The sequence below is a fragment of the Dermacentor andersoni genome, chromosome 6, assembly GCF_023375885.2.
Source record: "Dermacentor andersoni chromosome 6, qqDerAnde1_hic_scaffold, whole genome shotgun sequence".
Lineage (NCBI taxonomy): Eukaryota > Metazoa > Arthropoda > Arachnida > Ixodida > Ixodidae > Dermacentor > Dermacentor andersoni.
The window spans coordinates 43757617-43770538 of NC_092819.1; positions in this window are offsets into that span (position 1 = coordinate 43757617).

A 12922-nucleotide genomic window follows, 5' to 3' on the forward strand; every position below is an offset into this window, starting at 1 on the left:
TAATCGGAGAGCTCCGCACCACCGCCATTAGCCTAGATTTAATGTATACACCTTACAGATTTCTGTGTGCTCATTTGGCCTCTAGACAAGCATAGTGATATTTTCATTTTGATACCTGCTGACATCTCGAAACTGCAACCAGCAAAGCCTAGTCATCTAGTAGTCTCCAAGAGTAATTTGGTGCACGAATTCACTAGTTACGTCTGCCTGAAACGACAGCATGACTGGTAGAGATACAGGCCACGATATTGTAGGCAATGCCTTTTGCTCAATTTTGCTGATGCTATTGATATGTGCTGAATGGTGCTCCGATCACTGACATAGAACGAAAAGCGTGAAAAGGAATTGTATACAAGGCATTGCTAGAAGATCGCATCCGCGGAATGTGTTGGGCTGTACCTAAGGCGTATTCTTGGAGGACCACTTTTAAAGATACTTATTCGCGCTATTTCTCGTGTCTGGCACCGGTTGTGTCGATGGGTGGAAGCTTTTCCGCACTAATAGCTAGCTCGGCACTGTGCCAAGAATGCCTTTGCTCATAGACGCCCATGCGTCTCTTGCACGTCACATGAAATTGAAGGTAGTACACGCAAAAGTGGCGATCTTAAAGTATCGAATAAAACCACTTGTTTTCAGGCGAATCCAGTATTTAGGACATTGGCTGTCCCCGTCGAGTCGGAATTGTCGGTCGGCGGCTGTAGTTATGCTTAGTGTTCGAACGAAAGAAACGTGTCGCGGACCGTTGCGAAATCGGGGGCTGTAGGCATCCAGCGATGCTGCGCCGAACTGCGCAGAGAGGCGAACTCTGCTACGACCTGCTGCATTTCAGCGGAATATGGGAAATATGTGCCCACATTGCGTCGAAAGCGATTCTTGCGCTTAAGAAAAAGGGTGCCATGCTCTCGAGCGCCATTTTGCCGCACCGTCTAAAGAACGTGGACCAGCGGCTTCATTAGCCGCGCGGTGGGCCGAGTCAAAGGATCGTACCGATGTTTGTACCGTATGTTGCTGTTTGTATTCAGTAGCTCGCACCCCAACGTATGCGAGTGGTTTAGGCAAGGGGACAACCGCGATTTTCGGCAGCGAGCGAACGCGCTCCTGTATGTCAAATGTTTTATGAAACGGGGACAAGTTTCGTACGCTGTGTGGTGTCTCGCTCGATTTTTCAAACAACGCGTACATTATCGCAGGCATGGCGGCGGTGAAGTAACATTTGCTCTATTGCGCCCCTATTCTGGACATTCCGCCATTTTCTTCGGTGCGTGACGTAGCGCGACGCAAACAAAATGGCGCTGCTGGCCCAGTTTTGCTTACGTAACGTGACGCCAACTTGACGTTTCGCCTAAGAAACTGAAATGAAGGCACTGAATGTAGCGTTATCAGTAAAGCAAAACAGTTTTCCTTCGCAGCGAAAATAAAGCAGCTATCTCTAAGCATATGATTATTCCGTCGAAAACGCTTCTCGCTTCCGTCGTCTGCTTCAATAGCTAGGATGCGTGTACCCGGAAAATGGAATGAGACATCGCATGTTGGCGCCAACGCGCTTGTTTTCTTGCTTGAGACAACATACGCGACCTACCAGTGGTGATGCGCGCACGTTCTAGGCCACGTTATCGCTATCTCGTGAAACGCAAGTGACTCAGCCCGACTCGGCTGGCTGAGAAACGGCCGCATATCACCGATAGCGTTGCGCGCGCCAGAGATATCCACTAGCGCGACGCAAGAGCCGGCACTGCCATCTCTTGTTCATTTCGCTGGTTACTCGCACCACGGGAGGATAGAGTCACTTAAAGCCCCTCCATCCGCGCGCAACCGCCGACCACGAAAGCGGCGGTGGCGCGTGGATGGAGGGGCTTTAGAGTCACTGGAAAAAATTTCAGAGTACCGCAAAGGTCGGGATTTGACTGGCAACACTGAGCGGCCACCGCCATATACCTTCCGAGCCGACTGCATCGCGGGATGGCCGCCGTGTTGGAAGAGCTTGATATTCAGTGACACATCGGGTTGAGTGTTTACTTAAGTACAAATACTTTCTGCCCGGAGATAATGGTTGCTAAGAACGAAAATAAAATGTTATTTTGTGGGAAGTAATGCAGCCGGTGGTTGTTTTGCACGCCGATCGCGTTTACTGCTGAAACTGTGCTACGATTGTGGACAGCAGCTTAGCGCTGCTATCGGGAGCTTATGCGCGCGTTTTTTTTCCACTTCTGCGGAGCGAGCTACGAAGGAAACATTTCGTCACTTCGAGCCGGAATGAGGCAAGCTTGTGCTTTTGGGCGTTATCCTCGGGGTCTGCCGTCGGCTTCTATTAAATGTTTCCAAGCAGGACGAAACTAACACCTGACAGTGTCACAGGCACGTACGTTCATTGTATAATTTCACAAGCTAAATCGGATACATTTAATTTAGTTTGTAAACGGATACCGCGCGTTCTCGATTCTGCCGGGCGACTTCGTCCGCCGTATACGCACGACGCACTGCGACTGCCGTGTGCGCACCGGTGTTTGGCCGTGATCGCGTAAGACGATCTGTGCACAGCACGCGTAAAAAACCAACTTCAATAACCATTTTGCGCACTAAATCTTGTGGAAGGCCAATATAAGCCATTTGCGTGATTACAGCAACGTATATGTACTTCTGTACACTGATAATGAGCGAGAGTTTGCTACATTGCCATTTATGAACGCAGCTGTCTAGCGCGTTTATGAGCGGCTACTCTTCTCAACTTATATATGACTGTTTTCTTAGACTGCCAAGATTTGCTGCCTGTGTAAAAAAAAAAGCAAGAACACCCGCTGGTGACGCAGCACTTTATTTTTCTAAGTTATACAGGCGATGTATAAAATTGTTGTGCTTTTAGAGCGGTTTATGTAACATATGCATACTGACAGAGTGAAACTAATGCTACTGGGTGTTCTGTTGTTTTGTATTTCTTGTTATGCATCAAGCACAACATTATCTGGGTATGCACCGTAGCATTTCAACATAAAACATAATATGTATGCTGACTTCAGTTCATTGCATGTCCTCGGCTTACAAGCTCAAAATTTTAATCATGTGTTGTGAATATCACCTGGCCATTGGTTTCAAGCTCGAAATGCGTATGTATAAATGAGCAAAGGATAAGTGGAAAAAAGGAAGTGCCATGGGCCTCGTATTGGCCATGTTTTTATTGACTGCGATCGTCACGATCTGCGAAAAACAAGTGCCACATGGGTCGAGTGACTCCAGGCGAGAGCGCGCTCACGTGCGCGGAGAAATCATGCGAGTACCTGGTGCACGTGAGGACGCGGAATTCTCGCGCGACAAGTGTGCCTTCGCGTGCCACGAGCACGGAATAACCGCGTGTGTTGAGCAACAAACGCGTACACGTGTACCCGCGTCAAGCGTGCAAGACGCGAACGATCCCTGCAATGAACTCCTTCGCTTAAATATCTTCTAAAACAGTGCCGAAAAGCACAAGCAAGGTGTACTTATACCTCGCAGCGTGTTTTTTGTAGGCTTGAAGTTCTCCCGGCCGATTCTGTGTAACCACGCAGAACGACGCTCTCGGTCATTTTTCCCGGTCGGAATCTAGAAAAAAGTATTTCCAGACTCAGTTCGGTTGCTGCATTCGAAGGCGCGGCAGCTAGGCATGATTTCCTTGCAATCAAACGCGAGCGCGACAATCAGAACACAAAAAAACGTAGGGAACCTGCGCTGCCTGCGCTCTAACTCAGCCGGCCCGCCAGGCGCTTGGAAGGTATATGGCTCCCCCAAGGTCACGTGGTACGCTTGGGCCAATAAACGCGTCGGCGGCGCGTGGAAAACGAATGCGGTACTCTGAAATTTTTTCCAGTGACTCTACGGGAGGAAACTTCAAGGCGCCGCCTTGCGTACATTTCTTTTTATAATTTAGAAAAAGGCCATTGTCATAATTTTTGATTGTGCGCAAAGGCATTAATCTTGATTACAATACAAATGCAGCAGTGAAAAGTGGACAACAGTGCCGAAAGTTTGCTATGTTCAACCAATATTATTTCGTATAAACGCGTTCTTTTAAAAAATGATGGCCCCAAACAAATGCCAACACCACCCGAGAGCGATGCAAATGCTATGAGCACGCGTAATGAACAAAAGATTTTCGTGGCGCCAAACGACGGGGAAAATGTGGCGGTACGCATTCCTCTCGGCTGCTCATTAGCATAATTCGCGCGGCTCGTCGCAGCAAAAATTATGGCGGAAAATCTCGGCAATGGCGGGCCAGCGCAACGTCAAGCATCGTCAAAATGACGTTTACGAAACAGCCCTTCCTGTGACGCTCCTCACGCGATATTCCTTCAGCCAATCAGCAAGCTGACGTGGCGCACATCTTGGATCACCACCACATATTCGCGCAATTGCAGATGCATTGCACTGGCTTCTGCACGCTACCGCTCACATTCTTTTTAAAGCGCTAACATCACAATATATCTGCCAAGGACCAAAAGAATGTATTAGTCCATAAAATTTGTAGCTCCACGTCACGTTTCGTCATCTTGATGAAAACGCAAAATGACATTTCGCAAAACTTTCGTTTCCCAGCACAAATTTCAAGGCACGTGAGCTCGCGACAGCCAATCAGAGAGTCAACATGGCGGATAATGGTGGCCGTGCAGCCGCCATGCGTGTCGAGAATAGCACCCTTAGCGATTCCGGGGCCTAAGAATCGCGTACGGCCACTACAAGGATTTTGGTCGACTCTGCACCTAACGGAAATCTTCGCCGCTGGTGAACTTAAGCCTTGCCGTATCGTATACGGCTAGAGTGTACTCTAATACGGCCATGGAGGAAAGAAGAGGCTCTGACGTCAGGTTTTTGAAGCCGTAAATGCAGCCATATTGGTGTGCCATCTCCCTTTGCGCCTCCAATCAGGTCGCCGGAGTAGATAGGCGTGAGTTTTGAACTTTCATTGCTGCGAGGCGCCGGGAGTGTGGACTACCGACGCGCGTTAGAATAAGGCCTACGAAACTGCCGAGTCGGATTTAGTGAAGCAGACTCGCTCCTGTGCTTTTCCGCGATACGTTGAAGAAGATCCGCGCCGTAATTACGACTGTTGCTGGCTATATCTGAAGTCAACAACGACAACTTGTACTTAATAATAGAATTAAAGGAATTCTAAATTAATGGAAGCGGACAAAACTATCCGCAAGTGGGGAACAACCCCACGTGTTCGCATTACGCGCGTGATGCTCTACCAATTCAGCTACCGCGGCGCCGTTTTGCCGTATGGGATCGTTCCGACAGTCCTCGCCAGGTTTCTGCCGTATTGCCTTTCTCAATTTCGATATAAAAAATTTTTACATTGACGCAATATCAAAAACTTCTACGTGACGCGTATTTCGAGCGGGATTTTTTTTTTCTTTTTTTTTCTTTTTTTGCACGGAGGCTGCTCGCTGCTCCATATCTGCGCTATCTGAAAACTAGGCTTCTGGCGCGGTCCAAAATTTTGCTGCGGTTGGCCTTTAACTTGATTTTTGAAGTGCTTTTTGTCATCCTATCGACTTTTTCGATACAAGTGCCACGTGTTATATAGACACGGATTTTCGCTAGTCGCCAGTCTAAACGAGTGAGGTGCTTACAATTTCAAAACGTAGAAACCAGTGCCACAAAAAGCTTGAAATGAATGCGTACATTTAACACGACTGAATAAACCCGAAAGGGCGAAGCTTTCTACGCGAACATTCCCGGACTTGGCTGACCGTGGCTTCCGTTGCTGCCCTGCTGAGCGGCTCAAGTACGATGGACAACACTCGTACAGCTCGCATCACTGCGTCGATCACTAAGACTGAATTCGATGACATCTTTCCAAACAATGCTAAGCATTTTCTCTACCCATACCTAGTTTAGAGTACCACTTTGCACACCCAGAAATAAGCGCCTTGATTGCAACAAGACGCTTCCGTCTTTGAAAGCAGGTGCAGACATTGTATCATCATCTCTGAATTGGTCTTTTGCCATCCGACTGCCTGAATTCACGCCTATCTTTTAGAATGGATTATTGGCAGTTGGATTAGGTTTAGGAAAGTTACATTCGTCTTTGTCATCACCCGTAATCTTAACCGATTGCCTGTCTGTTCTCCAACTACGCCTAATTTGTGAAGCGTCTTCGAAACGTTGCCTTCTTTCGTTCCAAGACGCCCCGCCCCGTTCGTTTGGTGGGGCCGGTGCCAGGCCACGAGTATTCAGTACTAAATGAAACTGCCTATGAACATGCAGTAGCGCCACATAATAGTCCGGTAGTCTCTATTTTACCAACATGTGCGTTCGTCACAGCGGCTCGATCCAGAAAATTTGCAACTGCAAGTACGTAACTTTCACAAATCTTGATTGTCCGCCTCCGATTTTTCGCATCTAAATTTTCCTTGGAACAGCAGATGGTGCTCCACTAGAGTCTGAAGTATCTTTTACGGAACTACGTTGTCGAGTCCCCCAGTCAACTTTTACCTTCACACGTCTGGTCTGGCGATATCAACTTCGTGTCATTTCTGCAGTGAAAGTGGTGATGTCCTGTGGCGCTACCGAGCTGAGTTTTAGCCACAGGGACGTTTCTGATGCACTCTGCAATTTTCTGTACGAGACAAAAAGAATTCCATGCTAGAATTTTTTTTATAATGATACATTTATTTCGTAATATGTAGTCAATATGGGCATCATATCTATTTCAATTAACATTTAATTTCAAGATTTCCAGTTGCCAGTTTTGTTTCATTTTCTTTTTTTTTTCATGTTCGTATTACCTTGTGGAATCCTTGCACTGTCCGACGCATGGCCAATCCCTGTGAATGGGCTGCTCCAGTTCACTGCGAGGCCAAGCATCCAACTAATAGCCCATATAACGTACCTCCCCCTTCCCCCACCCTCTCTCGGTGCGCCACTGGTTCCGGCTCGATTCGAGAGTGGAAGCAAAGGTCGTACGCCAGGAATGGTGTCTGGTTTTCTACGCTAGGGCCGAATTCGCAAAGCTTTTCGTTCGTAAGTGCTCTTTGCCATTTACCGGCAGCCTTAATTCTGTAATTTGTCCAGAACCAGGATTGGCTGAATTTTCGCTTATACGAACAATTCTTGCGTAAGCTGTTTTTGGGAATACGGACCTTCTATTTGTTTGTAGGGAAAGTGACATGCAAGGAGAAGGAACAGGGAACAGGTAAGGACGTGAAGCTCCCACAATGGTCACATAACGCACGTCACTGTGAAATCCTGGTACCGAATCCACAAAGTTTCTCTTTCGTAAGTGTTCCTTGCTATTGGCCAGCCGCCTTCCCTAATAATACGTCCAACGTCAGGATTGGCTAAAATGTTATGCTACCCACAATTAAAGCTTAAGAGCATTCTGTGAATGCGGGCCCTGTTATCTTTGATCAAACACATGAATACACACCGGCCCAGTATCTTTTTATACTGTCACGCGGTGAGACAGGGACACAGCTGATGCCTCTCTGCCTGCTTCATAAAACAGTGATGGGCGAGTCGACTTGCTTGCCGTGCCGGTCAGAACCGAACCGACGCCCACTACCATTCCGAGGAGCATAAGATCATTTACTAACTTACAACGACATCACTAAATACTACTACTTGGGGCGTAGGCAATTCCCTCTGCCACACGTAAAGTTGAACAGGGCTCAGGCAGTCACGCTACGTTTACTGCAAACCGGGACGTACCCCACTCCATATTTCATAAATAAAATTCACCCCGAAAGAGAAATTAGGAAAGAATGTAACGTGTGCGATGGCATCATTGACATCAGACACATGCTGGCGGGCTGTCCCGCGACCCTCGCCGACCCCGAAGAAAAATTGCTTTACTGGCACAAGATGATATCAAGCTTTTCATATCAAGATCAACTACGGGCTGTCCAGAGGGTCTATGATGGCGCCGTAAGGCTCGGCCTGACGGTGCCGACGTGGACGCGGCCTGCCTCGGTTCGAAAAGACCGGGCTTCAGGACTAATAAAGTTTTGTGAATGAATGAATGAGTCGCCATTTCGCTTCCCATGCGAGATTTGGACACACGCACGCACGCACAGAAAGAAAAGTGGAGAGCTTTGATGACTCGAAAGCGAATCGTCGAATGCACCATTAGATTTCTGCCTCCATGATTGGCTTTCTATCCACCTCAGTTTGCTATCAGATGACCCGCATGCTTTTGCGTATCCGCTATGCTCTACTGGACATATGCCACAGCATAACAGAAAGTTTCTTGCTAGGCGAAACGTCGACACCGCAACACGGCGTGCCTAAGCCGACGGCGATATCAGCAAGACCACAGTATGAAAATCGAAGACGAATGAACAAGGTAGGTACCCGCCCCCATTATATTGAGGCGCGGCTCCGTGGGGGCTTTGTACTCAATGGGAATGTCTGGGTGGGACACGTTGGTGGTGGGTATCGCTGAGCGTGTGCTCATTGCGAGTCTTGCATAATGAGCTGGTAGTGTGTGTGTTATTTCTATTTTCTTTTTGATTTTGACATTTCAATCAATAGGGTGCATAATTAAGAAAATATGGGTTATGAATCCTCGGTAATTATCGATGCATACTTGCAGGCGTCGACGTTAATGCAACGCACTTATTCTTCAGGTGCACTTATGTCCACGTCCGCAGATAATAATAGTGGTTCTGCGACTCGCGTGGTCGCTCTTACACTTGAGTGAAAACCATCTCCTTCAGGTACTGTTTGCACAATTGTGCACGTCAAGGTAGCGCATCGAAAGCGAGAGCACTGATGAAAATAATTATATTAATTTTTTTAACGTGTCAAACTAGTTGTTGATTGCACCTTTGATTAAAGTTTGCATAATATGTGCGCATGTGTAGTGTTTATATATAGCACACCACATTCTCTCGTTCGTAAGTTGTTTTAATAAATCGACTTGGGAAGGTGGACGTCTGGGTATTCGATCTCGATATCCGCTTCACATATTGTTTTTTTTTTTACAATGTTTTACATATAGCATATATATTGCGAGAGGCACGATGAATGCTTTCCAAGTATGATAGACATAAAATATAGTTCGCTAAGTTCTCACATATGACGTTACTGTAGATACTTTTCACGTGGACTCCATATTTTGTAAAACTGACAAGACACACTGAATAACTGAAAATTTTTAATCCTTTCTGCAGCAGTACTCTTTCCTTGATTCTGAGTTCCGAGGAGGACGAGGAGCAGGAAAAGAAGAAAGTAAATGTAGGGAGGTCAACCAAACGCAGGTCCGGTTTGCTACCCTGCACGGGGGATGGTGTTTAAGGCATGAAAAGAAAGAAAGGAAAGGGAGGGAAAAAGGTACTATCAGTGTGAACACGTGCGGTTGCCGATCACTTGACGCCGAGAATGTAAAAAAAAAAAAAGAAGGGAAGGAGGTGGTGAAAAACTTTCGATGGACAGAATTAATTCGCGCGTGAAGCGGTTAAGCTCATGTCTGGAAATCAAGAGCGTGATGATGAGAATGCACTGGTCCCTGCGCCTTGTATACCTCCACAAAACAATGCTTGCCCTCTCCCCCGAACGAGGAGAAGAGCGTTCAGGCGTTCCACTGTAGCATAGTGTACTGCAACCTTGTGACGCTGATATCAACTAGTGTACACACATATATATTCGCAACTCTTGGTGCAAACACACACACACACACACACACACACACACACACACACACACACACACACACACACACACACACACACACACACACACACGCATATATATATATATATATATATATATATATATATCTCGTTTTCGGAGGTAAGCTTTGCGCGTAGAAGAGCGTTTATAGTGTTTTATGGTTGATCAAAGCGGCACAAGATGTCCCCACTAGAACTGCTGTTTCCGGACGCGTGTCCCGGCATGCACATTCGTCCTCCGATAACTCTCCGCTACACGCTCTTAGGCGCGTATGCAACTGTTCATGTCTTGGCTGTTAATTGTATCGGTTAATTGTCTCAGCATCACGAGCATTCACCTACGATTTCACCTGACGCCCCTCTTTTGTTTCATCTCGCTCGCCGCTGTCCTGTCACAGCTGCGAGTGGGACGCGCGCATAAATACTTAACAGGCTGGTGATGAAAGGAGCCAAGTGAGGATGACGTGACACTGCTGCCATCATCGCGCGCAACTGCCGGCAAGGGAGCAGGGTTGAACAAACGACTCGCACCGAGCCGTCGTAGCCGACGAACGTGTAGTCCCTCGTTTTTGCACGCTCGCTATCGCCTGAAAAACGAATAGTTATAGAATCGGGCTTTCCCACATACAGATTTATGTTGCGGAGAAGCCAGCTATGAAGAACTTTTTTTTTCTTAGGGAGCTACGCACGCACGCACGTACACGTATATAGTGCATCGAATGCATCGTGTATACGTTTTCGTCTGTGAAAATAGTGTGTTCACAGCGCGATGCACGATCCGATTCATCAATCCACACTGTCAAGAAACTATTCCTTAGTGTGGGCCCTCAGGGTTACTGATCTATAGCTGAGTGGCCTTCGCGTTATACTAGAAAGAGCAATGGAGTGTGTTAGTAGCGACATTATAAAATGCTTGGGGTTCCGGGCTATATGACGCCTTCCACAGTCGTCCATGGTCGCATGGCCGCACCGAGAGTGACCAATCGCCAAACTTGCTCTGGTTCAACCATAGCCCAGGCTCGGGCATTGTTAAATCAGGCAAACATTATAACGAACAGAGTGCCGGAGTGTTTTGTGCCGTATTCGTATCATGTTCGTTGCAGCTACGTGGACGGCGGAGAATTCATAAACTCCACGTATGTTTTATATGTATCGTACTAATGAAAATAAATGAAATGGAAGAGAGAGAGAGAAAGGTGGAACGCCCGCACAGCGATGTCATTACAAAGCAAACATGAAATTGCGGTCACTGCTGGCTCTATCAAAACAGACGGAGCACGGACAGTCATCACGAGTCAGCGCGCACACTCTTGTGGCTGTTACCGTCAAGAGAATCAGCGCGCTGGTTATTGTCTCTATTTGCTGAGATATGCACAGCATCGGCAGTACTCAGTGTCTCATTAAATTATGGGGTTTTACGTGCCAAAACCACTTTCTGATTATGAGGCACGCCGTAGTGGAGGACTCCGGAAATTTTGACCACCTGGGGTTCTTTAACGTGCACCAAAATCTAAACACACGGGTATTTTCGCATTTCGCCCCCATCGAAATGCGGCCGCCGTGGCCGGGATTCGATCCCGCGACCTCGTGATCAGCAGCCCAACACCATAGCCACTGAGCAACCACGGCGGGTGACTCATTGTATTCACGCCGGGGTTTGCTGCAGATCAAAGAAGCTAAAGTGCTTTTTTTTCCCATCTTTTTTTTTTCGTCTGCAGGGCACTATGTACTCAAGCGTGTATGCAGTCAAACTAGGAAAGCGAGTTGTGAGATGTAACTACACGAAATGGCTGTTAGGCCATTCACTACGTATATCGTAATCATTACCTATCACCCGGAGTAGCATGTCAGGCAAACATCTCCAGCCAATCATTAAATCTCTCTCTCTCTCTCTCTCTCAAGTGTGACATTTCTGCATTGTCGATCTCAAGAGCCGAGCCGTTGGGCGGTGATGTGTGCCGCCCCAGACTAATCGGTGTAAGAACGCCGACGTAAGCGCAGAGAACAAGTGAGACCGATGACAAGATTAAATCAAGCTTGAGGTAAAAGATAAAATATACCTCTTGTACATCATAATTACAGGGCCATCTAGCTTTCCTGGCGTGTCCAGTGGTTTTCTTTTTCAAGGCTCCACACAGTACACCGTAGGTCTCTACGTGTTGACCACAGTGTCGCCCTTTGACCAAAGCTTACCTAGCTATCTGACTGCCTTGCGCAAGCGCGTACTACATTGCATTCATTGACGATCATAATAGCAAGCTCTAGTGCGTCATTTGTCATCGCCTTACCCTTTCCTTATATTTTTAGAAGTGAGAAGACACACATACTTATTTTAAAGGGGTGCTAAAGAGAAAAGTAATTTCAGTTGTATTAGTAAATTGCCCTTTACGATTCCAAAAACGCCACTCTTACCGTGAGAGGAGGCCTGATAATCCACAAGAGACGCAAAAGCGAAAGACGCGTCGTTACGCACCAGCGTGACGTGAAGTCATGGATTTGAACGGCGTTTGTTCGGTCGTAGATACTTCTTTTATCGGTAAAGGTGGATTACAATGTACTCTAAAAAGCTTAAGAGAGGAAGTGTTGCAAGTTTCAAGAACTTTCACACTAAGCCTCAATGGCGTAAATTCGGAAAAAAAAAATCTAGGCGGAATTCGTGATGTACTAGTGACGTACACCGGCGCAGCGGTTTTGGTGCGAAATTCGAAAACAGATATTTGCCCTTAATTTTTAATTCTATAATAATCAGTTTTTACCGCGATATTATAACGCAGTTATAATTTTTATGAGATAGTTTATTAGTCCGAACTGGTTACTGTTTATCTTTAGTGTATCCTTAAAACTTTGTGAGATAGTCGGCGCTCTTGTCTCTCCGGTCGAAAAGGCGCTCGTTTACGCGCCTTCGGGTTCTTCAGCGCCGTGACGCGCATCGTGGGAATGCGTCCGGTGAAACACAGACGTAGCATCCTGCTTGTCGCTGCTCGCGTGACGTAACGCGAGAAAGTATCCCATTATCATTATGGTCCGGACTGCCGAACAACTCCGTGTTGGCCGATCCCCGCCCGCCGTTGTAAACGCAAAGAATGCGAGTTCGCTTGACCGCCGTTGCTTGTGTGCTGTTCTCGCGAAATGACGCACAGGATGTGCACTCGGAAGGTGGGAACGCGCTTGTTCCGCATGGCATCGGAGCTCGACGCCGACATTGTTCAGGCCGTCCAGGACGTAACGGAGGAAAAAGCACCTTGTGCAGGTCGCCGGTTGTATATAAGGACATTGTGCGA